Source organism: Mus caroli, chromosome 9 (genome assembly GCF_900094665.2).
Source record: "Mus caroli chromosome 9, CAROLI_EIJ_v1.1, whole genome shotgun sequence".
Taxonomy (NCBI): domain Eukaryota; kingdom Metazoa; phylum Chordata; class Mammalia; order Rodentia; family Muridae; genus Mus; species Mus caroli.
This window is the reverse complement of record NC_034578.1, coordinates 71,857,810-71,883,836: the sequence shown is the minus strand read 5'-3', so window position 1 is coordinate 71,883,836 and position 26,027 is coordinate 71,857,810. Positions and strand designations below refer to the sequence as shown.

At 46.2% G+C, this 26,027-nt stretch overlaps 1 long non-coding RNA gene across 2 annotated transcripts; it reads right to left on the bottom strand.

Moving 5' to 3' along the window:
• Positions 1-1,664: 1,664 nt before the first annotated feature.
• On the bottom strand, positions 1,665-13,211 carry LOC110301992. 2 transcript variants are annotated; one of them, XR_003837609.1, is made up of 3 exons: positions 12,696-13,168; positions 12,436-12,515; positions 1,665-1,735 (listed from the first exon to the last, which is right to left on the bottom strand). It is a non-coding gene; the product is annotated as an uncharacterized LOC110301992 (long non-coding RNA). The 2 variants fall into 2 exon arrangements; XR_002378760.1 differs by lacking the exon at positions 1,665-1,735 and adding an exon at positions 8,730-10,849 and having other exon boundaries at positions 12,696-13,211.
• Between the last annotated feature and the right edge of the window lie 12,816 nt (positions 13,212-26,027).

Genomic DNA, 26,027 nt, shown 5'->3' with positions numbered 1-26,027 from the left:
CTCCCTCTCTCTTTCCATCTTGACTTTCTTGCCTGGTTTTTGTCACCGTGAGCCAGCTAGTTTGAGAACCAGAGCCCCTGAGTCTGGTTGCTAGTTCCCGGTACAGGTTACCGGCGGGGAGTAGAGACTATGTCATGGCCCAAAGCCCGCTCGCCCATTGGGCTTTATTCCTTAGAGGATCGCTGGAGACCAACTCATTCCCTGTCCTTAAATGATTGTTCTACGGGGACTTGGGACGTATATACCCTGAAGGCCTAGGTCGGGACACTGTATCCCGAACTGCCATCCATGGTCCTCTCAAGTACTCCTCGAACCATTTTTCTCCATCTGAGCCCGGGGCCGAGGAGCACTCAGGAATCAGTACTCAGTGAGGAGCACTCAGATCGAGGCCACCCCTCACTGTCCCAGACCTCAGAGAAGGTCTGTCACTTTGCTCCCAATTAAGATGGCTCTCCCACTTTGGTTAACTCTGCTTGGAGGATACTGAGGGAGACAGGAGAGAGGGCCTGGTTAGCATGGAAGGGGGCGGGGAGGGGGGCGGAGCTGGTTTTTTAGTTACTCCACAGCCTTTCTAGAAAAGAACCTAGAGGCTTGGAAGAAGTACCCCACGCAGGCAGAGTGCACGCGGCTGAGCCGAGCAGCTTGGACCGCAGGGACGCTTTCCTTTTCCTGGCGTCCCTGCAAGAAGCCTCCAGATTTGAAAATCAATTCAGCTTTGGGCATAATTGTGCCCCTGTCACAGTCACGCTCCAATCCGGAATTGAACCCGGGCCTTCAGCCTGGTGGGGACGCGTGGGGAGGCCCCCAGTGTGGGACACACACCCGGCCGCCACATGCCGCGGCTTTCTTTTATTTACAAAAGAAAGAAAGAAAAAAGTCCGTAACAAAAGGCAGAGCCTTGTCTGCTTAGGTGCTTTTATCCCTTGGAGAAAGGACAGATGTGCCCATTGTCAGGCCCTTGGCAGTTACGGCCGGGTCAGCGCCGAGCCTCAGCCTGGGGCTAGCGGTGCTCACAATAAAGATAGCCTCAGAGCGGGCTTTCAGGGCTCAGCTACTGAACAAAGTGTCTGAGGCCTGCTCTGCGCCAAACACAGAACCCACCGCCTGTGTTTCCTTGTAACGGTTTTCAGAGAGCCTAGGATTGAGTCGTGGTGGTGGGGGTCTATAAGAAAATTTTGGTGTGGTCAACCCAGGGTGTGGTAACCCGAAATCTCATCAGTTAAGGTACAAACAGGCTCATCTCTTAACCCAAGTGCCTGCCTCTAACAGCACAAGGCCCACAGTCAAGGTCAGTGGATACAGAAAGACTTCCTAGAAGACTAACTCTGCTGGGTCTCAACATCAGAACAGGATTCATCCTACCCAAATAATTCCTGCGGACCCTACTTCAAGTCAGCTTGGTCATGATCATTTAGGAATCTGAACCCCCCCAGGAAAAGGTCATGGGGGGGATACATTGGCCAAAACCAAAATAATACTAATTTAATTTATTTATCATTGCTTCAGATACACTCAAGTACAAAATATTTTCTAGAAACCAAATCTACCTTCCTTCTTTTCTTTTCTTCTCTCTTCTTTCTTGAACTCCTTTCCAGTAGTATAGAGTGCTTGCATCTCTTGTAAGACCAAAGGATGGGTTGAAATAATCTCAGCTCAACTGTTCCTTCCACCATATTTTAATCCCATTGAAATGATTGATCTGCCCTTATGGCCATCTCTTCTTGAACGACTGTTCCTTTAAAAAGAAAGAAAGAAAGAAAGAAAGAAAGAAAGAAAGAAAGAAAGAAAGAAAGAAAGAAATTAGTTCATATATCGTTCATGGTGCTACTGTCCTCCAGTTAATTAGAGACTTGATCTTGGACGTACTCCTTCACGGTGACTCTTAGCTGAGCCCCTGGAGCCCATCCGGAGAGGTGTGGGATCAAGGAGCTCAAGTCTGCTAAAAGGGACTCTTGTCCAAAGGTGTCTTCTTTCAGCTTTGGTTCCCAAAGGAGAATAGAAGTTGAGGAAGGATCTTTTGGCCTTGCTCCCCTCAGTGTTTGACATCACCCCACCCCCACCAATCTCAGACTTGGCTTACAAATCTCCCTCTCTCTCCTCCTCTTCCACCACCACCTCCACCTATTCCTTCGCCTCCTTCTCTATTTTACACCTTTTTTTTTTTTAAAAGCACTATTTTTCTGTAGTTGCTGAGTTAGAAGCATGGTGTTTTTCACCCCTCAGAAGCATTTTCTGTATGATGGGTAGAAAGGATGTTTTTCTGGTCTCTGAGGGAACTGGAGTTACCTGCTGTTATCTGGTCTTCATCTAGGAGTGCCCAGCACAAAGCTTGTCCATCCCCCCTCCACCCCCCCTCACGTCTTTCCTGCAGCCTATAGTACTTGCCTGCCTTATAAGACCAAAGATGGATTGAAGCAATCCTAAGGGAAGGGAGAGGCTATAGAAGAATTCCTTGAAACTGGACAGTTAAGTGTGTGAAGCAGAGAACTTAACTGCTTCAGTTCTAAGCAACTGAAGGAGAATCAAAGAAGAGCAATGTAAAAACTATTAAAATACAAGTTTAAAAAAACAGGGGCTAAAGGCTCAACTAGATGCTTGTTGCAGGATTTTCATGTTGGAACCCAACTTTTGTGCTACTGGGGCCTTGAGCTGGGCAAAGGCTCTATCACTGATGTTTCTATATGTAAATGCCTGGGAGTGGTTAGGTATGTGAAATTTGTCCTCTGCTAGATTGGCTACAGTTTGCAGGGCAATGCCATCAGACTTGTGAAAAAGGCTGTTCTTGTAAATGCTGGCCACGTGTGCGGTTCTCTAAGAATGGCCCATGTGATTCAGGGTTAATGGCTTGGTTTTCTTTGTGAACAGTAGAGGTGTAACATATGGACCATTCAAAAGAAATGTTTCTATGCTCTTTGGGGCATCAGGTGTTCAGTCTTTATTTGGTGACTGCCGTCCTGGGTTTCAGAAAGTGTTCCTACCCAGGGCTTCAGGTAAGAGATCCTTAGCTACAGCATTTGAAGCCTAAACATTTCTGAAACTTGAATGAAACTCCCAGGGAGGGACATGCAGATGGCATCTGGCTTCAGCTGAACTCTTGATAGAATGGGGTCAAAGATTTTATTCTAGCTGCTTCCTGTAGGGTTCTACTGTTGTGCCCAGAGTCTTTCCCTCTCTGGAGAAATTTATTCATAAAATTGCTGTTGGCTTAGAATAGATAAGAATTACAGAAAAATGGTGGCCTGATGATTTACTATTGAAAACAATTAAAACAACACATTATTTCCCAGTTCCATGTGATGTGGATGTGACTTCTCACTCTGGTGGAGGAAGTGGGGATCAGTGCTTCCAACACGCTCTTTCAAGCTTTGCCCCTGTATTTAATGTCTATATAGCTTTCATTCGTCTGTTCAGCTACCCTCTTTCCTCCCTCAAATTTGTTTTGCGCATGAAAATGGGTTTAAACCCAGCATTTCCCGCACCATTTCTTTTGTCTTTTATCCCCCAAATCCCCGAAGAAGATGCCGCCGGGCGGAAGGGCAGTTGGTTCCCTTCAACCCCACCTAATGAGGAGTTCCAGGAACTGCTTGGAGCCGCCTCGGTGGCGGTCTGAAAACTGACCACTCCAAGAGCGTTGGTTACTTCCTGGGCAAGGAAGAAAACCGCTTGCTCTCCTGGGACCCTGGGTTAACTAGCAACGGATTGAAACTCTTTCTGGGGGGGTCGCATACTTTGGCAAAGACTCTGTGCCTTCAAGTCAAGAACATCGAAGGGGTGTCACAGTGTGATTGAGGGAGAGGTGTTTGGCTCCTAGGTGACAGGTGGCAGAGCCACCTGCAGAAGGTTAACCTGACTCCTGGGAAATTGGGCTTCTATGGTCTGATCTTCAATGGGTTTTCTCTCTTAGTCATAATTTTATAGTAACGAGGGAGGAACCTTGCCCAAGATTGTGAGGGAGCAAATGGGGAGAAGATGAATTTTGCAGATTTGGGGTAGCAGTGAACATTCCTGAGTTTTGCAGATTTGGGGTAGCAGTGAATGTTTCTGAGTTTTGCAGATTTGGGATAGCCGTGAACACTCCTTTTCCAGTCCTCATCTCTTGGAAGTCTATGACGGATTAGCAGTGGCTTCCTGATGGTAGAGAGCCAAAGCTGGGAACTGGAAAGGAAGTGGGCCATGTGTTTGCATCATTCAAAGCGACTCAAAGAAGCGAAAACTCAGAGGGGTGGATGGAAGGCCAAGTGTATTAGAGATGCTCTCTAGTAAGATATTCTTCCCCGACTTTGGAGATAATTAGAAAGCAGAAGTCACCAGCCACCGCCCATCCTGGAGCTTCAGATGCGCAGGGCTTGGACCAGCCAACCTTCCACAAGTCCGGTTGGAGGCACGCCCTCTTGGCGAACTCTACGGTCGCCCAGCAACGCCGACGCAGGCCCAGAACAGCTGCACTTGGGAAGGAGGAAAACTCTTTAAACAAATCATTTTGGTGTCTAATCAATTAGTGTTTGCCCAGTCAAGTACCATAGATTTAACAGAATAATCGTTACTGCCCTTGTCTTTATTTGACCCACAGACACCTAGAAGATTTAAAAATAAAACGCAAGGTGTTCCAAGCGCCTGCCCTGTTGCCTGCTCTTCCCTCCTCAGCCTCTGCCTGGTTTGGTTTTTGCTTTCTCCAAGGGGAGATTCATCCGTCTCTTGGTACTTCACTTTCCATACTTCGTTTTCTCCCCACTTCTGTCCCGACCAGCCACATTATTGGTCTGTCCCCACCCTCGGTCTCTGACCCAGAGACTCATTGCGAAGCCTCTTTAGCCTGAGCACCACCCGTCACCTAGGATTATAGAGTGGAGCAGAATTCCCTGCTCCATGCCAACCTCCAGACCTTGTTGGCCTTCATGCGCCTTTCAGAACCTAAGATAAAAGAGTTCTTCTGCTTGACTATGGGGTTGGGGAAAGATCTTGGCCTGGGCGCCCTTTCGGGGAGAGGGGTCTTGCAGGCGGTAGAGGTTTTGCTCCGTAAATGCAACCAGTTGGTTTCTCTCTCTCTCTCTCTCTCTCTCTCTCTCTCTCTCTTTCCCCCCCCCCCCGTGTGTGTGTGTGTGTGTGTGTGTGTGTGTGTGTGTGTATGTATACGTGGGACTAAAAGGAAAAGGAAAAGGAAAAAAACTTTGGTCCCATCGCATCTCCACCTTGCCTTGAAGTAGAGTGTGTTAGTCGGTGTGACTGAAGAAGAGCCAACCCAGAGGATTATCAAGGCACAGGGAACTGTCTATCTGATACAGGCTTCTCTGGATCTGGCCCCATCCCATGGCTATGAGTAGGTGTGTGTGTGTGTGTGTGTGTGTGTGTGTGTGTGTGTGTGTGTGTGTGTCTGGGGGTGGGTGGGTGCACTGTTTTGCCACTGGAATCCCCGTGCCTGAGATGAGGTCCCAGACAACTAAAGAGAGGGTCATTAAGGCCAATACACCTGGGTAAGCTGCAACCCTACTAGGAGAGGGTGGGTGGGAGGGTGAAACTGCAGGGGAATCTGCCCCATCTCCACTTTGTCACCTTCCCAACCCCCAGTTCCAGATGCTCCAAATACACCAGAGTATTTCCTCCCTGTTGGAACTGCCTGGTGCCCTGGTTCCCAACATCACCTGAGAAACCTTCCTCTCAACAATAGATGATTATAATGTACTTGACTAATGCCCACATTTTCCTGTTTAACATACATTAATCCAAGTAACAAAAAATCAATATTGCTAACAACACTGCAAACAAATCCTAGTCCATCTCACACAAAAACCTCGGTAGATTTTCAATCACTCCTATCATCTTCAACCGTGTAAATCTCTGAGGCTACCCATAGCTCCTGACTACTGTGAAAGTCAACCCTAACTTTTCAATAGCGGCCCTCTAAAATTCCATTCTCCCCAACACTTTTATAGTGAATATATATGTGGAGAGGCACGGATGACTTTCTAAACCCTAGCCACCTCTCTTCTGGGGCCATTTCAGGACTTCGAGTACTCTTAAACCTGTCCCATTGGGTGCCAGCAAATACCCGAAGGTCACCGGACAATATTCTGGGTTTTGTTTTCTCTCCTGGACAAATCCCCATATGTGGCAGATTCCAGTATTTTTCCAGAGCAGGAGGCCCCACACCTCGGACCCTCTCACGTTTGTGCCTTGTCCTAGCTCTTCTGAATCTAATGTTGGTAGGGGGTTCTTGTTGGGAGTTTATTGTAATTATTTTTAAAAACCGGTGTTTTCCACCTGGAAGAAACAAACTAGAGGGGCCGGCTAATGAAGGAACTTAGGTTTGCAAAACACCATAAATAATTCATTATTGTATTTCAAGGGAAAAAATAGCTTTCTTAAATCATCCCTGTAATATAAATGGCAGACTTACAGTATGGTCCTGGTAAGTCTAAATTTTTAAAGGAGCAATATTCAAAGAGACATAGATGTCTGTATTAATTATTTATTCGCCGGTGCCTTCCTTCGTTTCTGACTTATTATTAATTAGGCGCCTCTAGTCTTTCACAGAGCGCTCCACTGAGCCGGTTGCAGCTTTAAATATGAATTAAAAGCAAATCCAAGCTACTGTAATGCGAAAATTATTCCGTGTCTTGCATGGCAGAGATGAATAGCCGCGCGGATCAATACCGTGAAACTCGGCTCCCAACGACAAGGTTATTGATAGTTCATAGTAATGACATTAATGATGGAAAAAGGGAACAACCACCCACCCGCCTTGGAAACTTTTTAAGCCACTGAAACCCTGCAATAAAAACGGGAAAGGGGCAGGAATTGGGCTTAAGTGTAAGAAGAAAATTATTTATGAAACCCGGACAAATGACTTCGGAACCTTGATGCATTTGAACCTAACGCTCTTGGCTTCTGGCGGCCCTGGCTCCAGCTGGGGAGACCGCGAAAACCCCAAGCCATGGAGGGCTGGGGGGCCGGGTAAGCTACAGCAGCCTCAGCCTCCGGTGTGCTGCTTGGAGAACCTCTGCTCGGTTCTCCGCTGGGAGAGCCCTCTGGAGGCGCCCCGAAGGCAGAAGATTCTGGAAGTGGGTGAAGGAGCTGGGCCCCAGTGTCCAGGAGGGGACAGGAGGCCGCACCTCTGCGGCCAGTACTTCAGCCTAGGTTTTTCCTCTGGTTAGCTTGGCACTGGTCCCCTAAGCGGGGTCAAACGCTGCGGCCTCCTGGGGACCAGGGGGGTGCTGGACAGGTCTGTAGCGCGCAGCTCACCCGGGCCCTAGGGATGGGATAGCTGACCCCTCAGGCAGCCTAGGCTGCGCAACCTTTGCTTCCCACTGCACTCCACTTGCTAGGCGCCGGGTTAACGGGGTCTTGGCCCGGGGCTGCTCTGCGATGCTGAGAACTCTAGGCATCCAGAGCAGGCAGGCTCAGGTCTTCACCCACATCGGGTCCTCTGCGGCCACTGAGGCTGCCAGCCCTGGCATCGACCTCTCTCCCTGTCCCCTAACAGAGGCCACAGCTAGGGGGAACGCGGGCAGCGGGGGATATGAAAGGTTACATCCTGACCCTGGGAGGCTGCTAGAAAGGTCAGAGCCCAAGGGACAGTTGCAAACTCGTGGTCCCCTCCTCCCCTCTGCAAAGAGCTCAGTCGCCCGGTCCCCTCCTCCCCACCCCCCAGCAGGAGGACAGGCCTCTGAGGGCAGAGGTCGTGGTGACCCTGACAGCCACGCGAAGGGCTGCCCAGCCACTGCGGGTTGCTGAGGGTAGTCAGGCAGGCCTGGCCGCGATTCTGGTGTATCCTGGCTTAAGTGTTTTGGGTTAGAGCGGGAAGTTGCGACTTTTGCTCTGGCGCCGAAAGGGGCAAGAGGACGTCCGGTGCTGGGGGCAGGTGGGTCGATCATAGTTTTCTTCAGAAATAAGGCTGATGTATTTTTGTCTATTTGGTCTCTTAATACACTCTCCCTTCCTCCTTCTCTCCCTTTCTCCGTTTCCTTTCCAACACAACCTTTCATTCTTTTCATCCTACATCCTCTCTTCCAGTTTTTCCTCCATCCTTCCCTCCTTTTTCTCTCCCCTACCTCCAGTCTTGTTTCTTGCCCCTAGCTTCCTGCACTCCTCCACCTCCTTTGGCGTCTGCACCCCTTGACGGTCAAAGTAAAAGATGCCAGTTATTTTGAGCACCAATACCAAGGAATCCCCTCCCCCCTCTTTGAAGAAGGGGCAGGTGAGCAAAGGACCCACCTGCGCTTCCTGCGCTTCTGTGATCCCTTGCTGTTGCCCGACCCCCTTGAAGGTTCTCAGCTAGATTTTTTCTATTGCCAAGGTTCGTCTGGCTGGAGCTCGGACTTGCCATCATTTGGGAAGAGTTTCTAGGGCTTCGTAGCCTTATGCTGACTCCGGACGTCAGCGTCAGCAAGACTTCTGCGTGCTTGTTTTTATTTTACTTTATTTTATTAATTAAAGAGGAAAATCGAAATGAATCTCAGAGGCTATAACTACTAAAATCACCACCTGAGCCTTAGCTCTATTTCAGGACATAAGGGTGGCTAAGTTGAAACCGGTTAGACCAAACCCAAACTTCCTGCTTCGGAGAAAAATCTCTTTTGAGGTCCACTATGAAGTTTGTGTTTCAGAGTAGCAACACCCCCTATTGGATCCACGGGCCCCATCCCCACAGGGTAAACAGAGAACGAGTCTTTTCAGAAAGGAAACACAACAGACTGCAAAAGAAAAAAAAATCACTTGATTCTGGAAAAAAATCAATATCAAAATTAGATTTATTGTCTGCTTATGCGATTAAAAATGACAAAGTGTTGGGTTTTATTTTCATAAAAAGACAGAAGGCTGAACAAAATAATTTACTATTGAGTTCTTTTTGTTTCATTTGCCTGGCAACACCCCGAGGGGCCTAAGGCAGTTGGGAAGTGCAGTACCTCTGTCAGGAGCATCCTGAGGGAGAGGAGGGAGAGGCAAGGACACCTTAACTCAGATTTGGTGCTGTGCACGCCAGGGGAAGAAATTTCCCAATCTCCAGTCTGAAGTGACTGAGTTCTGCTAAGTTCTCAGCTATGCTATGCTCCAAAGGAATACTGGATGACCCCCACATGACCTCAACCCGGTATCTCAAGTCTTGTTTCCCAAGGTAACTTTTAGTTCAGGATGATCTACTTAGTTTTTTTCTGGACTCCACAGTCCCAGACCTCAGCCAGCCACCCCTATAGAAAGGACTGCTTAAAGTCACCCTCCCCTTGTCCCCCATAGTGGTTTGTTTGTTTGTTTTGGTTTTCAGAGTTTGTGCTGGAATCAGCAAAATGTTTGTTTGTTTTCCACACCAACCTAGGCCACACACACACATCTTGTGGATATATTTGGGGAAATATAAATATGCTACATCTGAGATGCTATGATTGCATCAACAGCCTGGTTTTGGGGGGGTTGTTGTTTTTAAAACTACATAAAAAACACAAAAAAGCCCACAATGTATTTTCCTCCAAACTCCCAACATGTTCAATGTAAGTGTCAGAGTTCACCGCAGTTTCTCCATGTCTCCCATACTCCATGTTTCCCCGTACTCCATGTTGGGCATGCTGTCTGCAGTGTTCACTCCTACAATTTTACTGCCTGGTTCTGGAACAATGTGGCTTCTTGGCTGTGGTTTCACACACATTTAACAGTATCATTAGGAAAACAAACAAACAAACAAAAACAACCACTACCTATCCAGGTCCCTTAGCGCCCTTAAATGCACCTTGAGGTTTGTAGTCGGGCGGCACAAGCTGGGACTCAGTTAGAAAACCGTTAATTGCTTCCCTTTATGTTCTTGTTGCTGCTCTGGAAACCGGCCTAGAAGGTTTAGCTCCCAGTACTTGTTGAAATGAAAGCCCCGCCAGCCATCCCTTCCACAGACTCTCAGGTGTCAGGGCTGAAGGAGAAGGGTATGGGTTGACTTGTTCCTTGGAAATCTGACAGATTCTGAGGTCTGATTCACTTAAGACTTGCTTTCTTTTGAGTCGAGGTGACTTTCTCCCAGATGGAGGCAGTGAGGAGGTGAGGTGGAGGTCCCTTACTAGGCCAGGAGGGAGATGGGCAGGCACCCTTTGGCAGGTCAAGTTTTTGGGTCTCCAGCATCAGCTTCTTGTGACAGGAATGCGGACTCCGTGACTGGCTTCCTGGGGGACTCACCTGGTCTTTCTCATTGCCCGCTTCTCCAGCCTCATTTAGGGACTAACTCTCTCCAGCAACCTGGAGCTGTGAGTTCCAGAATCAAAGATCAGATATTCTCTGGGCATAGGCTCCTTCTTCACACAGTTGGACACTATGGCTGTGGCTCCGGTCATGGAGGCTGGGTGCCCACTGCCAACCAGACTCAGATCTCAGCGTACCATCTCCGCTCTAGCAGCTCCGTAATGCCCTAGAGTCTTGAAGGAGTGGGGGTGGGGTTGAAATTTAGGACATGATCTTCATGTGGCAGAATCCAAAGGTCTGGGTTAATATTTCTTCAAGTATTCCTGCCTTGGGTTAGCTTTGACCAAAAGCCTGTGGAGCGATCTTCCATTGTCTCCTTTTCTCCCCCAGCCTGGCTAGAGCTGGAAAGAACTTGCCAAATGAATATCCAACCTTCCAAGTAAGCAAATCTGTTCCAAAGGGGCCGACCTTTTTCCTGAATTGGAGCAAGGCAGGCAGAGTAAAAAGCAGGTTTCTATGCAAGGCCACGTGGCTCCAATCACCAGCATGTCTCCATCAATTCTTGCTAGATTTACTTGTTTCCAACCTCAGCTCTGAGCCCAGAGCAGCAGTAGTTAGAATTCTCTCTCCGACGAAAGCCATGGTCAATAGAATTCTGAGTATCAAATGAGCAATAATTTGCTGTGGCTACATGCTGGATAATGAAAGATGTTAGTGGGATCAATAAAAAAAATGAAAACACTTTTACTTTTACATCTTGAGTTACAGTTTTAGGAGAGGGAGAGAAGCAACCAGCCCAATGTTACTTCAGAGTCTTATAAGTCTGTCCCCAGAGCCAAGAGACTTCCTCACCATCTGACTGGCCCTTCCTGACCCCCAGGGCTTCTACTTTCTCCTGTGCTGACAGGGGAGTAGACTATTTGCATTAAATTAACTCCACAGGAACCAGTAATAACTTAACTGCCAGGGCTTCCCCCCCCCAAGGCAGAGATAAAATTAAAATAGTTTCCCGCCAGAACTAAAGGTCCCCTAATTGGTTCTAGTTTGCTGAAAATGTATGCAACTGTCTCAAAGTGAATCTGCCTCTCCACAGCCTCTGACTGCACACTTGCCCAAGATGGCTCTGGGAAGGCCTCTTGTCTTCAGTTGGACATTCAAGGGCAAGGCCACGTATTTAGTTCTTTTGGCTTCCTTTTGTTTTGTGAGTAAAGTCTATTCAGTTTTTAAACCCGTTTCCCCCACAGATATTAATTGCTCGCATCTTCTTCGTAGCTCTATTTGCTTTGTCCTGAATTGGAGCAATATGCTTTCAATTTATGTTGGATTTATTTGCCCCAATGTGTCTGCTTTACTCACTATTCGATCTCCAACACTTTTACTGTTTTGGTTGCTAAAGAATAGGTTACGGAAAGAACAGAGAAACAGTATACGTTTTTCAAAGATACCAAAACAAACAAACAAACAAACAAACAAACAAAAAACCCTGAGAAAATTACCCTGTGCGTTCTGCAAAAAGCAAGCACCACAAGGAAGCATCCTGCTCGCTCTCAGCAATGAAGTAGTATGAGAAGAATATTTGAAAATGTGTTTAGCTAAGTCTGCAGGCTTAAATGAACCACGTTTCCCCCAGTACTTAAAAAAAAAAAAACAAAAAACAAAAAACAAAAAAAACCCACAATCAGAACGCAAATTTAGCCACCAGAGAAGAGAACGAGATAGTTATACCACGGCATTTAAGATTCTCAAGGTCAGTGGCCGTGATTGTCTTTAAAAGGGTTGGGTAAGATTCCAAGGGGCGACGGGAGTAATCTGAGCGATGTAGAAACGTCAACTAGACGTGGGGGGAAAGAACAGACAGATTTCAGTTGGGGGTGTTGCTCGAAGGAATGGATCCCGCCCGTTCCGTTTGTACAAAACGCACAAAGCAGGTGCACGGGGCCGCGGCGCGCAGCTCGGGAGAAGAACCGCGCGCAAAGCTCAGCCGCGCGCTCGCGTGCCCGCCACCCGCGTTTACACCCCGCTCCGAGGCCAGCTCTCCGCTCTCATTTGCTGCTTTAAACTCGCGGGGAGGACCTGTTACCCACGGTGGCGGGCAGGAGGGCTGGGAGGGGGGCTCCCCCTTTCCGCTTCCCGGGCGTGACGCGGGCTCTGCCCTCCGCCCCCCGGCTCCCACTCTGTACGCGTGGCCACGAGCTCAGTCGAGGACCCGCGTGGCACACCTGGCCGCACTGACTCCCCCTTCTTGGTCCACGGCCGCGTGGACCTGAGAGGCTGGCTTACCGCGAAGGGCGAGTCGGGGCGCATTAGCGGATTTCATGGCAGGTTGCTTCTGACACGCGACAAGCTTTCAGCTTTGCCTCCTAGGAGCAAGGGAAACCCGAGTCAATTTGCATAATTTCCAATGAGGCATAATTTTAAATGAGAAACGAGTAAAGGAAGAGCTTAATTTTAACTCCTCAATCCCAGCTCTCCCGTATAAATCATCCCTCGCCCTCCCTGTGCAGAACCGGAAAAAGTAATCACGGCCGCGTCGCAGGTACCTTTTCTTTGCGTTGATTTTAAAACCCGGGACACAGCCGCCGCCACTTTCTGCAAAGCCCAGAGCCCGGGCGCTCTCAGGCCTGAGGATTCCTGCAAGGTCGCTGGGGTTAGAGAAGCGGGCCAGAGAGCCCACCGGCTTCCCCTCAGCACCTAGGGTCTGAGTCCCACTCAGAACCCCCCAAACCCCGCACTTCTTCGGCTCCAGCTTTGAGTCTGAGGAAAGATCAATTCCCTCCCTTGCGCGCTGCCTCGGCTCGCTGGCACACACACGTCTGGAGCCATAAACAAACAGCTAATTCAGGAACCGGAGAGCTAGGGAAAAGCCGGGAGAAAAGAGGTGACCCAGAACCCCAACGCTGGTCTCGGCTCGCACGGTGACGAGCCGCTCCTTTAGCTCAGGCCAGCCGCGCATTTGGGGACGCAACTTGCATTTGAATAGCTGCCTGCGCTTGTTATGGGCCCGAGAAAGCTCTGAAAGGGAATCACTATGCAAATTGTCCCAGTTACAATCGAAAGGTTCGATCTCCCGGAGCCGCCTGACGGAAGTTGATGTCAGCTATCTGTGCATTAGGCTGGCGTTACCGCCTTCGCCCGGCCTGCTCGCCGCCCCCGCTCGCGCCAGCCGGGAGGAATTTTTTTTTTTTTTTTTTTTTTTTGCTTATGTGTATATTTTTTCCCTAGTAATTAAAAAAAAGCGTTTTAAAAAAGAGGCTGAAGGTGGTTGTCTAGCTGGCTCAGTCCTGGGAGTCCCCAAGGGCACTCCAGGGAGGTATGGCGGCTGGCCTGCCCCCCTTTTCTTTTTCTTTCTTCTTCCCCCCTCTGCAGGTGTTAATAGTGTATCTGAAATCAAACATTTAGAATCGTGTCCTTCCTTCCTTCCTTCCTTCCTTCCTTCCTTCCTTCCTTTCTTTCTTTCTTTCTTTCTTTCTTTCTTTCTTTCTTTCTTTCTTTCTCTCTTTCTTTTTTCTTTTTTTAAAGAGCTTTGCAGGACTAGGAGGTGGAGGGGTGGTGGCGGCTGGGCAGCATGTCTGCCTCCGCCAGTCTGCTTTATCCTACAATGCAGGCTGCAGATCAATACCCGCTCACTGTAATCCCAGTAATTGTAGGGCTCACAGCTTTTATTTTAAAGAAATAGGACACTGGGATAGGCAGGCAGCGGAGGATGCGGGGTTGGGTCCTGGTGCCTCCAGGAATCTTTGGGATATCTATCTATCATCTATCTATCTATCTATCTATCTATCTATCTATCTATCTATCTATCTATCTATCTATCATCTGTCTACCTACATATCTCTGGAAAACCAGGGACTCCCGGGAGTTCTCCACATAGGGTGGTGGCAGCACATGAGCCCCACCTGGGACTTGCCAAGCCCATGTAGCCTCTATCTGGGAAGGGCAAATTTGGAGGTAGAGTCAGTAGAGCAGGCAGCTCAGGATGAGCAAACCCTTCTACAGACCTGGTTCCTGCGAGGTCTGGTCGGCCTGAGCCGTTTGAGTCTGGGGTGCACACGTGCCAGATCCTGTTTACAGAGGATTCAGGACGTCAGCCTTTGGGCTAGAAATGGAGGGCCAGAGGCCCATCCAGTACTGGGCTGCAGGGAGCTTTTCGCTTGGCAGGCAAGGTTGGGGGGGGGGGGACGCGGCGCAGGGGCGCTAGGACCCGGTGAAGCGGCCCTCGAGGCCGCGACCTCTCCAGGAGCTGGCCAAGGCAGCGCGTGCAGCCGCTGTGACCCACCTCAAGCCCTCAGGCCCTGCGGCCGCCCACCCCCAGCAGGCAGAGCCTAAGCAAGGCCTTCTCGGCCTGAGCCCCTCCACTGGCCAGCGCAGCTTCTGGCGCCCCCGAAAATGACCATCTGTCATTCAATTAATGTTTCAGGGCAGCTGATGGGGGAGCGAGGGTCAGCGACCCCAGGACAAAACGGCCTGCTGCCTCGGATAGGAGAAGTTCAAATGTTAAACGAAGAACATTGTGTCCTGTCCTGGTCCCGGCCCCCACCGGGCCGCAGGTCCGGCCTGTGGACAGCAGCGAGGTGAAGGGCAGCGGTCATTAGACTTAGATTTCAGCTCTGGGCCGGGCCCCTTCTGTTGGGCTATTTCGACCAGAAAACCTTTAACCCTTTCCCGCCAGCCCTCCCCCTAGGGTAGGACAGATTGTGGAAGAGAGAGACAGATGTAGTCCTATAAAGAGATCTGTTCACTAATCCACAGGAAGTGTAAACGACATACCTAGAAGAGGGGCTAATATTCACTATAGCAGACAGCCTCAGATAGCTAGAAGGCCCCTTGTGGTGTATGGACTCTTCTTTTAAGTGTAAAGAACCAGTCTCCTTTATACTTGAAAATATGTCAGCTGCCTCCTCGGTCTAGACTGCCCCACAATAAGATGAGGTAAAGAGGAACTAAGCGCTAGCTCAGCACTTAAGAACACTTGGAGCTTTTGCAGAACACCCAAGGCTCACAACGGCTTTAATTACAGCTCCAGGGGCATCTGATGCCTCCTACTGGCGTCTGTGGGCATCTACACTCACCTGCACACACACAAACAGGTACATAAGGAAAGAATAAATAAATTCTATTCATTAAAAAAAAATGAGATAAAGAGGGGGCTGGAAAGACAGCTCAGTGGTTAAGAGCACTGGCTGCTCTTCCAAAGTACCAAGGATCAAATCCCAGCATCCACCTGGTAGTTCACAGCCGTTTATAATTCCAGTTCCAGAGGATCTGACATCCTCAACAGACGTACATGGAGGCAGAACACCAATGTAAATAAATATTTAGGAAAAAATGAGATACATAATTGTTACCAACCATAAGACTAAAACACAAGAACCATCCAGAGGCTCATGGGCATTAGAGAGTCACGCTGGTTTCTCCACAGGACTAGGGAGAAGCAGGCATTTACTTAGCCAATTCAGTGGAAGATATGATTATTTTTCCCAATGACTTGTCATGAAGCCTAAAATCAGCTCTGTTAAGACGATACCGTTGTAAGGTATAGAAAGGTCTAGATCCTCCAGCAGCTTGGGGAGCAATAGAGGCTGTCTAGAACTTCATCCTTCACATGATGCTAGTCTCCACATGAAGTCTAGCCCCAGTTTTTGGAAGTAACAATCAAGTAATCGATTAATCAATTGGGCATTCAGCATGGAAGTACGTTGGCAAATTTTTCATTAGGTAACTATGAATAATGCATGACTGTGGTAAATGATTTAAGGTAAGGTGCTGCAACAAGTACCTTTAAATAAAATCAGAATAAAAAGTTTACCACAATCATAATCAAGTGTTCTGTCATCTTTCTATTGACCCACATAGCATCTTTCTTCAGGGACATTTGGAGTTATTTCTTCCCCCCCATACAAACAGACCAGAACAAATTGATGAATTGAGCTTTCACTATGCTAATTTAGATATTATTAATATTTAATTAACATCTCTAATAGCCAGTCATAGAGGGCCTCCGATCTACTTTACAGTCTTAGTAATCTAAAGTAAATGCTTTTCCCATTAATAGTCTGATGCCACCGTAGGAACTTCCTGGGTAAAAAGGCCCTGTCTATCCCCAAAACAGAGGGGTGCTAAGTACCCTTCACCAGGCAGTGGCTTATTCTCACTTGAACAGGATGTCAACTTTGTACAAATTATACCTTGTCTAGTTTTCGCATGATGCTAGTCTAAGAATAGGGTAGATATTTCCATTCCATTTTGTTAGGCAAGAGGTCATGCTAGACTAAGACTGTATGCATTTTAAAATTTATTTATCTTTTCATATTTTTATATATGAGTTCTGTTTTTGAATGCTGGTGCCATACATGAGCCTGGTGCCCATGGAGGTCAGAAAGAGGGCATTGTTGGATCCCATGGGGTTGGATTCATAGATACTTGTAACTCACCATTCCAGTGTTGGGAATGACCCTCCATCTTCTTCAAGATCAGCAAGTGCTCTTAAGCACTAAGCCATGTATGCATTTTGTAAGGTATATGCTAAAGTCCATAATAGATCATAAGGGACAAACTTCCCAGCATGGAATATTCTAGTCTTTCCAGTGGAGAGTGGTATTGAGAAGACATTTGAACCCCAAAGGATCCACATCGAAGTGCAGTGGCACTCATTAGCAGTGTGAATCTAGGTACATCATTCCTGAGAGCCTCAATTTTCTTCTTTGGATGGAGATGGTTAGGGCTGGAGAGATGTCTCAGAGGTTAAGAGCTCTTGCTGATCTTCCAGAAGACTCAAGTTCAGTTCCCAGCACCCACATTAAACAACTCACAATGACCTGGAACTCTAGCTCCAGGGGATTCCATTCCCTTCTTCTGGGCTCCATTGGGACTTGCCCTCATGTGACATACATTCACACAGATAAATAAAGATAAATCTTAAAGAATACAGATAATTAATGTCTAGGACACAGTGCTAAAGATAAAGATTGAATGGAAGAAGACATTGTGTGGCATGCAGTAGACAATGGCTTAGTCTGTGAATTATTGCCCAGAATTCATCTTTGTATTTATCCCCATTGCCTCTGAAATGTTGTTATAAGGTGCCCCGGCAACACTTCACAGCTCCAAATGGTGACTCATCAGCCCCTGCTTTCTCTAATGGCAAGAAGTGAAGAACCAGGAGCCTTAAACGGACTGATTGGAGCATAAAACCAGCTACTAGAATGTAAACATTCAAAGGCTTCCAGCCGCTGATATTTTTACAGGACAACCCCTGTGTGGTGGAGGAAGATTATGGAAGCGGCATTGTATTTCCTAGGGGTCAGGAATCAAGTCAGAATTGAGGGCTCAAAACAAAACAAAACAAAACAAAACCCCAGAAAATTCCTGGCTATTCTGAGTCCGTCTGGCATGCCTGGCCTAAGAAGAGAAAGAAATCTCAGGACGGGAGTATTCAAAACACTGCGAAGAGAATTTGATACAAAAGAGAATTGATTTATTGCATGTTGCAAAAGAGCAACCCGGAATTATTCTTTTTGTTGGCACAAAATAAGCATTTGCGATTGTAATACAGGCATTAGTGCTGACATAACATATTTGTTTAGGTGGAATAAATATCCCAGTAAAATCACATACTTCTGATTTTGGGGGGCAACTCATATTTCTCTTTTTGTTTTCTTTAACAGGAAAGTCACAGGGAGAAAGGCCAATGGGGAAGGGATGAGGACTGGCTGGTGTAGAGAGTATACAGGAGATATGAGCTGTAAATGGCAGAGCCTGCTCTTGCATGGCAGATTCTCTTCTATCTGTTCCTTTCAAGGGCAGAGTCCCTGGTAGCCTAGGCTTGTATTGAATTTACAATGTAGTGAAGGATGATCTTGACCCGCTGATCTTCCTGTTGTACTTCTAGTCACTGGGATTATAGCCATGTGCCACTAAATCCAATTTCATATACCATGGGAGAGCTAACATAGGGCCTCATGTAGGCTAGGGTAATCACTCTACCAACCAAGTTATATCCCTAGACCCTATTCACATTAAAAAAAATACATGAAGCCTTAATCTGTTAATGGGATTTTCAAGATCTCCATTAAAAAAAGACTTATTTTTATGTTATCTGTGTTTGTCTGCATGTTTGCATGTGTACCATAGGCTTGCAGTACCCATGGAGGCCAGAAGAGGGCGATGGATTCTCTGGAACTGAAGTTACAGACTCCACGTGGGTGCACTGTACTTGTGGAGGTCCAGGTCCTGTGCAAGAGTAACAAGGGCTTTTAATCATTGAGCTATCTTTGTAGTGCCTAGGTTCCCACCCTCCACCCCCTGAGGCAGGGTTTCACTAAAGCCCTGTCTGGCCTGGAACTCATTGTTGAACAGGGTGGCCTTGAACTCCCAGAGATCCACTTGTTCTTGCTCATCATTTAACCTGATTTGCTTGTTTGATATGGACAACCTTGTCCTGGCAGTGTGATCTGGCTGTTTCCCAGTGAAACACAAAGCGTCCAAGAGCCTTGAAGATGGCTGGGAGAGTGCCTCAAACAGCTGAGTGTATCTCTCAGTGAATCCATCCCTGCAGGCTTTGAAATAAATTCCAAATCTGGCTGCCCTAGTGGGGTATACTGGCATTTCTGATCGCAGGTTCTTGTTTCCTTAACTTTGATCAAGTCCAATTTGTTTATGTGTGGTGATTAACACCGATCATCAACTTAACAGGATTAAAGTCATCTAGGAGACCTGCCTCAGGGCATGTCTATGGAGGGGTTTCTAGACTAGGTGAACTGAGGTGGGAATACACTCTTTCACCGTGGGTGTACCATCTCATAAACTGAGGTCCTGGACTGAGCACAGAGAAAGTGAGCTGAGCTCCAGTAGCCATCTCTGCTTCCTGACTACAGATGCAATGTGACCAGCTGCCTCAAGCTTCTGCCATCGTGGCTCTCCCATGACCAAATGTAGCCTTGAATTACCAGCTGAGATAAGCCCCTTTCTCTTAGGTTGGCATTTGTCAGCGGTGAGACAAAGCCCAGTGCACATGGTGTATTGGCTGGTTCCTTTTAAATGTTATCATATTCAGGAATATATGATTTCTTACTACTTACATGAACTCTAATTTTGTCCTTTGATAGTTTCACACATGTACATATAATTCATCCTGGTTAATAATATAGTGTTATAATATAATATTAGATACAATTTCATTTCTCCCACCAGTGCCTGTTCTCCCTCTTTCCTGTAAATCTCTTTCCTATATTCATGAGTTTTTGTCTCTTTGGTGTTCCACTGAGTTTAACTGATGCCTGTGTGACCATGGGTTTAAACTATCCATTAAAGCCTGGTGTGCCCAGCAGTGGGCACACAACTGCATACTATGACTCCCTCTCTCTTAGAATCTGTTGGCTGCCAATATGAAAATCTCTAAGTTTTTATTCTTTGTCACTTTTCCCTTGATTGGTCTCTCATTAGAAATGGTTTTGGATTTTCCCATGTTTTTAGAAAGAGGCTGATTTACTATTGATCTTTGTAAGCTTCCACATACTCCAGTAGGTCTTGAATATCGTCATGCCTGAGCACTGGCAGCCAGGAGCACAAACTTTTAAAGAAGAGTCTGCTTTTATTTCTGCCATCTCTTTTGGAGTCATGTGAGATACGTGCATCTGTAAGTTACGGCATCAGCAAAGTTTACTTCGTGGCAGTAAAGGAGACAACAAAAATGTTTCTTAAGTGAGAGTGTTGGGTCAGGTTGTGCTGAGTGATGCCCTTCCTTTCAAATCCAGAGCAAAAATTCTGCTTATCCAGGCTGATGAGCTGCTATCGGAGGCAGAAGGCCTGCATCCAGGGGAAGTTTAAAGTGATAGAGACTGGAGCATCCAGAGAAAGAACAGGACTTGGCCAGTAGAAAGGTCACCCCGAATGACCTTATTCAAAAGGCACTCCAGTAGGATTTCCTCTTGAGTTTGAATTTGGTTCACTTATTCTTGTCTCTCTTGAAACATAAAGCATCGTTTTTCTCTGTGTTGGGATTAACACTCTTCATTTCCGATTTATTGATATAAGCAGTAAGATCCTTAAATATCCAGAAAAATGTGTCCATGCCCCTCTTCCTCTTGTTCCCATTTCTGTTCCAGAGCACTTGGCCATCACTGCTGACTTCTGCTGAGTGGTGCCACTTGCACTTTGCATTGACAGCATCTCCTGGCCTCTCTTGATTTAAAATGGAGTTGTGCTGCTAAAGTAAAGTATGCAATTACACAAAAACGCCGACATTATCCCTCGAAGTAGGCATTCCTTTCTCTTTGTGTTCTAGAAACTTGAAACTCCAGCTGGAATTATAGTCTAGAAATACAAGAAGAGCAGAAGGACTTATAGAACAGGACAGACATCTTGATTAGAGGAAGGTATCTAGCTATTTAAGTTAGAAAGCCAAATATAACACACGTTGCTACTTAAATTTGTGTCTGAAAATGGATCATGTTCAATAGGATGGGAGTGAAATTCCAGGGACTTCTGTGGCAAGTGAACCACAGGTCCTGGGAGCTTAGATTCTTAGGAGGTCTGGGGGTGAGGATGGGGTTTGGCAGAAAGAGCATTGATTTTGTCCCTGCTTGTACATGTTTAGGGTCTTAATTAGTATTGCTAGAGAATGCTACCCTGGAAGCCCTGGGAGTCATTGTGCAGTGACTTCTTGTTGAATTCAAGCATGTACAAGCAGTTAGTATTTTCAGCACCTGTGTGTTATCCAAGTCTTACTATTATTATTATTGTTGTTGTTGTTGAATTTAAGCATGCACAAGCAGTTGATATTTTCAACATTTGTGTATTATCTAAGTCGTTGTCTTCTTCTTCTTCTTCTTCTTCTTCTTCTTCTTCTTCTTCTTCTTCTTCTTCTTCTTCTTCTTCCTTTGGAAAGTTGTGATTACTAACCAATAAACTAATACAACGAAATAAAAACTCTTTAAAGTCACGTTTTGTGCCGTGGAAGGAGGTTGAGTACTTACCTAGAATGCACAGAACCCTGGGGCTCAGGCTCCAGCATGGCTTGCTGGCTCGTGACTGTAATCCCTGCACTTGAGTAGCAAGGGCAGGAAGGTCAACTCATCTTGAGCTGGCCTGAGCTATATGAGACTCTGACTCTCTCCCAACTCACAAAATTATCTTTAGCATTCAAGCAAAAATATAGCTTGACCCATATTGGTAGAAATAGTTCATTTGTTTTTCTGAGTTCTTAGTTTTGTTTGAAATGTCAAAGGTCCCTAACTGGGTATTTGACATTAGAAGATTAATGATAACCCTCTTTGTGACATGGATGCCTGATGTATTTCAAAAGCTTCTTCATCATCATGACAATAAATCCAATACCCCACCCCCCCATGGATAGCATCTTGAATTGGAACAATATTGCAATTTCAGAGATACTAGATGATACAGACCTTTAAAACACTTAAACATTTAATAAAAACAAATGTAAGACATGTAGCATTCCAGTTCTTAAGACTTCTGCAAAACAAATCATACATCTGATGCTGACAATATTGCTCTGTAGGATGAATTACAGCCCGAGGCTCCATTGATGTTGAATTTACATTTAAGAGGAAGTACATACAGCTATCCCATGTACCACAATTGTTTTATGCATTTCAGTTGTCAAGGAAGGATAAAGTCACTGCCCACTTGTTTCATACTTATACTAGGAGGTCCAGATATGGGATTAAAAACAATAGCTATGACCACAAAGGCAGGTGACTGGTGACTGGTGACTGGTGACCGGTCATGTGGTTGTGTGTGTTGAGATATATTTGTTCAAATACAATTCATGTGTCTGTTAAGATGGACTAGTTTGGTACTTAAAGCCCAATAGTTGAGACCACAGTGGCATAGACAGAGATGTAGAGTTGGGAAAGAGCTTGGCTGTGCAGAGTCTTGTGAGCCACAATAGAGATCCACATGTTTTCCATTTGGTGGGAAGCTGGGTGCAGGATGCAGCTCAGTTGGTAGACTGCTTGCTTAGCATTCCTGAAACCTTGAGTTTGACCCCAGTACTGCACAAAGTATAGTGGTACTTATCTGTGCAGCATAGGAAGATGGAAGCAGGAAGATCAGAATTTCAAGGTTGTTCTCAGCTCTGTAGACAGTTGGCCAGCCTGGGCTACTCGAGATCTTATTTGTGTATGTGTGTGTGTGTGTGTGTGTGTGTGTGTGTGTGAATGTGTGCATGGAAGAGAGAGGGAGGGGGAAGTGTGCATGGAAGAGAGAGGGAGGGGGAAGGGAGGGGGAAAAGGGGAACGGAAGGGAGACCAGTGTACCAATGGCAGTCTGAGGACAAGTTTCAGGAGTCAGCTCTCTTCTTCCACCATGTGGATCCTGGGAATTGATTTCAGGCTGCTAGGCTTGACAAGTGCCTTGACCCAGTATGCAATCTCACCGGCCCATAATTTGTGTTTTAAAAGACTCCTCTGACTGCTTTCTGTATACCAAATAGTGGGAGTCAAGAGTGGGACTGGGTGGGATGCTATAGAGGAGCTCTGTAGTTTTAGATGAAGGAGGATAGTTTGGACCAAAATGGAATATAAAGTTCACACGATAAAGACTTGGCTTAAGTGGCCAGGTGGATGGCAAGGTGAGGCTGTGGGAAAGGAGAAGACATAAGCAGAAAGGTGGGGGTGGGGGTGGGGTGGGGAGAAGAAATAGAGTGCCCGCACTTTGTATTCTAGTTGAGAGAAACCTTTTATTCATCTTAGTTTCTTCTTAAGGGAGATGTCAGCAGATGGAGAAGCTTTCTAGGGTCAGTTTAATGCTGTGAAACTCACAACATAGGTATGTTGAACTATGAAATCATAGTGTGGCGGGCTATAGCTAATTTATTTTGTCGAAGGAAGATACTATAATTATATAGATTTATTTATTGTTTTAAAGGAGTTTGTGGAAGGGCTCTAACAAGCCAGTTTGCTCCTGCTGTTGCTGGAGAGTGGCTTATACTCTGACAAGAAGCTTTTGTGAGGACAGGTTGCTCTTTATTGCTCACTTAAGCAAAGTCTAACAAGGAGACCATGGATTGGTGGATGTCTTCTGCTGTAGTCACTGGAATACAGGCTCCTTTTAGCTTAGAGAGGGTTTTTTGTATGACATATCCGCAATAGAAATTTATAAACATGGGTATGAGGAGATGTTTCTGTTAGCAAAAGCATTTGCTGCACAAGCAGGAGGACCTAAGTTCAAATCTCTAGGCCCTACATAAAAAAAAACCAGACTTGGCTGCAACTGCCTGAAACCTGCAACAGCACTGTGGGGCGCAGAGACAGGAGGATGGCTGGGGCTTTCTGAAGACCCTGACTTAAGGGAATAAGGCAGAGGGTGGTAAAGCAGGACTGACATCCTTCTCCGACCTGAAGTGGACATCAGCACTTTCACCTGCACCCCCACAAGCATGTGAGCCACATACACATGCACACACATACATACCACATACAATACCACTCCCACACCCACCCACCCTACACCCCACATCTACACTTATCAAAACCACACACTGCAATTAATACCACACACATACCACACCACACCAGCACACACCAAACCATGCCTGTACTCATCAAACACACACACACCACATACATACACAGACACAAACACACATACATACCACACACACACACACACACACACACACACACACACACACACACACACACACACACACACACAGAGAACATATAACCCCCCAGAGTTAAAAAAATCTTGCTGGGATTTAAATAGGAATTCCATTGAATCGTTGTACCAAATTTAAGGAGAACTGACATCTAATTGAATCTTCCAATGTATGAGCATGGTGTTTCTCTCTCTTTTCCAAATCTTTGATCTCTTTCCTTTGCCAGCACTCTTTCTTAGCTTACAGACCCTAATCACTTAATTAGAGGTGATTTTAAATGGCTTCCTGTTTTAATTTTCAGTGTCAGTAAGAGTATTGGTTCTGATTATATTCACATGTAGTTGGCTTTTAGTGTTGATTTTTTTGTTTGTTTTTTGCTTTTATGTTTTTGAGTCAGAGTTTCTCTGTGTAACAGAGCCCTGGCTGTTCTGGACTGCCTTATGTAGACCAGGCTGGTCTTGAACTCATAGATATCTGCTCGCCTTTAGAGTGCCAGGATTAAATGCATGTGCCACCACTGCCCTGCTCCTTTTGATCTTGTATTGTGAATAGTTAGAGTGCGTGGATAGATAGTGGATCTAGTCTCCTGGCAGGGGTCCTGAATTACATACGGGGAGAAAGGTTGCAGAAAAGACATGTGCCTTTGTTGCTCTCTACATCCTGGCTGCCTATGCAATGGGGCTGACCACGTGACGGGCTTAAACCATGCGACTGACCACGTGATGGGCTGCTTCAGGTTCCGGATTCAATTTCCCTGCCATGACATGAAATAAGACTGTACCTTAAACTATGAATAAAAACAAACGTTCCCTTCTTAAGTTGTTTCTGTCAGGGTATTTTGTCACAATAGCAAGAGAAGAAACCAAGGCATGTTCTAAGTGCTTCTTCCACTCTTTACAAAATGAGAGAATTGTAGCAAATAAACTCAGATACTCTGTGTGGAATCCCGAGGTGGGGAATATGAACATATTGGCCTTCCTCAACATAGTATTTAATTTACTGGTGTGAAGAAGTTGTAGACAGTTTTTTCCCCCAATTGTAGCACAGATTTCCCTGCTCTAAACACAGTATATTCTGGTTTTTATTGTCTATTGTTCTTGTAGCATTTGGCAATTGAGTATAAAATCAGTAAAAGCCATTTTTATGTCTTAGCTGAGCTGTATTGCTTTAGTTTTTGCTTTCTTCACTCTTTGGACTTAAGTAAAAACGATGCGTTAAAAACATAAATGTACCCGTGACTTGGTACCTAGCTTGATGAGTTAATCTCCCAAACACACATGCTCATGGGGGAATGAAGAACATCCAGGCTGTAACTATTTCTCAGAATTTCCTTTCTGTAGGCTAGAAATAAAGTGCAAACAAGTTAACATTTGCTTTGAACCAGTGTGTTTGGACTTGCTTGGGACAGTGTGTTTGCCTGCCTTCAGTGTGGGGATCATCTTGCAGAGGGCACTGCAGAACCAGCAGAGGAGGGTACGCTGTACCGGATGGGGACGTTTTTGCAGAAGGAATGCTCAGCCTGTTTGAATTTGAATTTATTTCTGATGTGGTTCTTACAAACAAGCACCCAGGTCTTAGCTTAGAATTTGGCAAAAAATAAACACAGTCAAATGACCTTCAGTTCTGATCACTCAAATCCTTGTAGTTCCCAGAATGTGGAGGGATTCGCAAAGATAGTACAGGGAGAACCTTTGTAAAATCTTTGCTACCCAACCCCGCCCTCAAGATCTCTGTCTTTTAGGGCACTTGTGGCACAGTTTAGCTTAAACTTCCTCTACTGTCGTCCCCCCCCCGCCCCCCCCTCCCCGCCGACCTTTATTCTCTTAGAATAGGGAGAAAGTGAAACTTTGGGGGGTGTGGCAGTGCTTCCTTTGCTGGGGAGGATACTGAATAGATTAATCTTGGTCACATAACGCTACAATGTAGCACAAATTAGATGCTTGGGAAATACTTGTTGAATAAGTGGATGAATGCTGGTCATTCTTTTTTTTATTTTAAAGATTTATTTATTCATTATATGTAAGTACACTGTAGCTGTCTTCAGAGACTCCAGAAGAGAGCATCAGATCTCATTACGGATGGTTGTGAGCCACCATGTGGTTGCTGGGATTTGAACTCAGGACCTTCAGAAGAACAGTCAGCGCTCTTAACCACTGAGCCATCTCGCCAGCCCATGCTGGTCATTCTTATATTGTAGAAATTGATCCTACACCGATTAGCTAACAAGATCAAAGCACCTCATGAAATATCA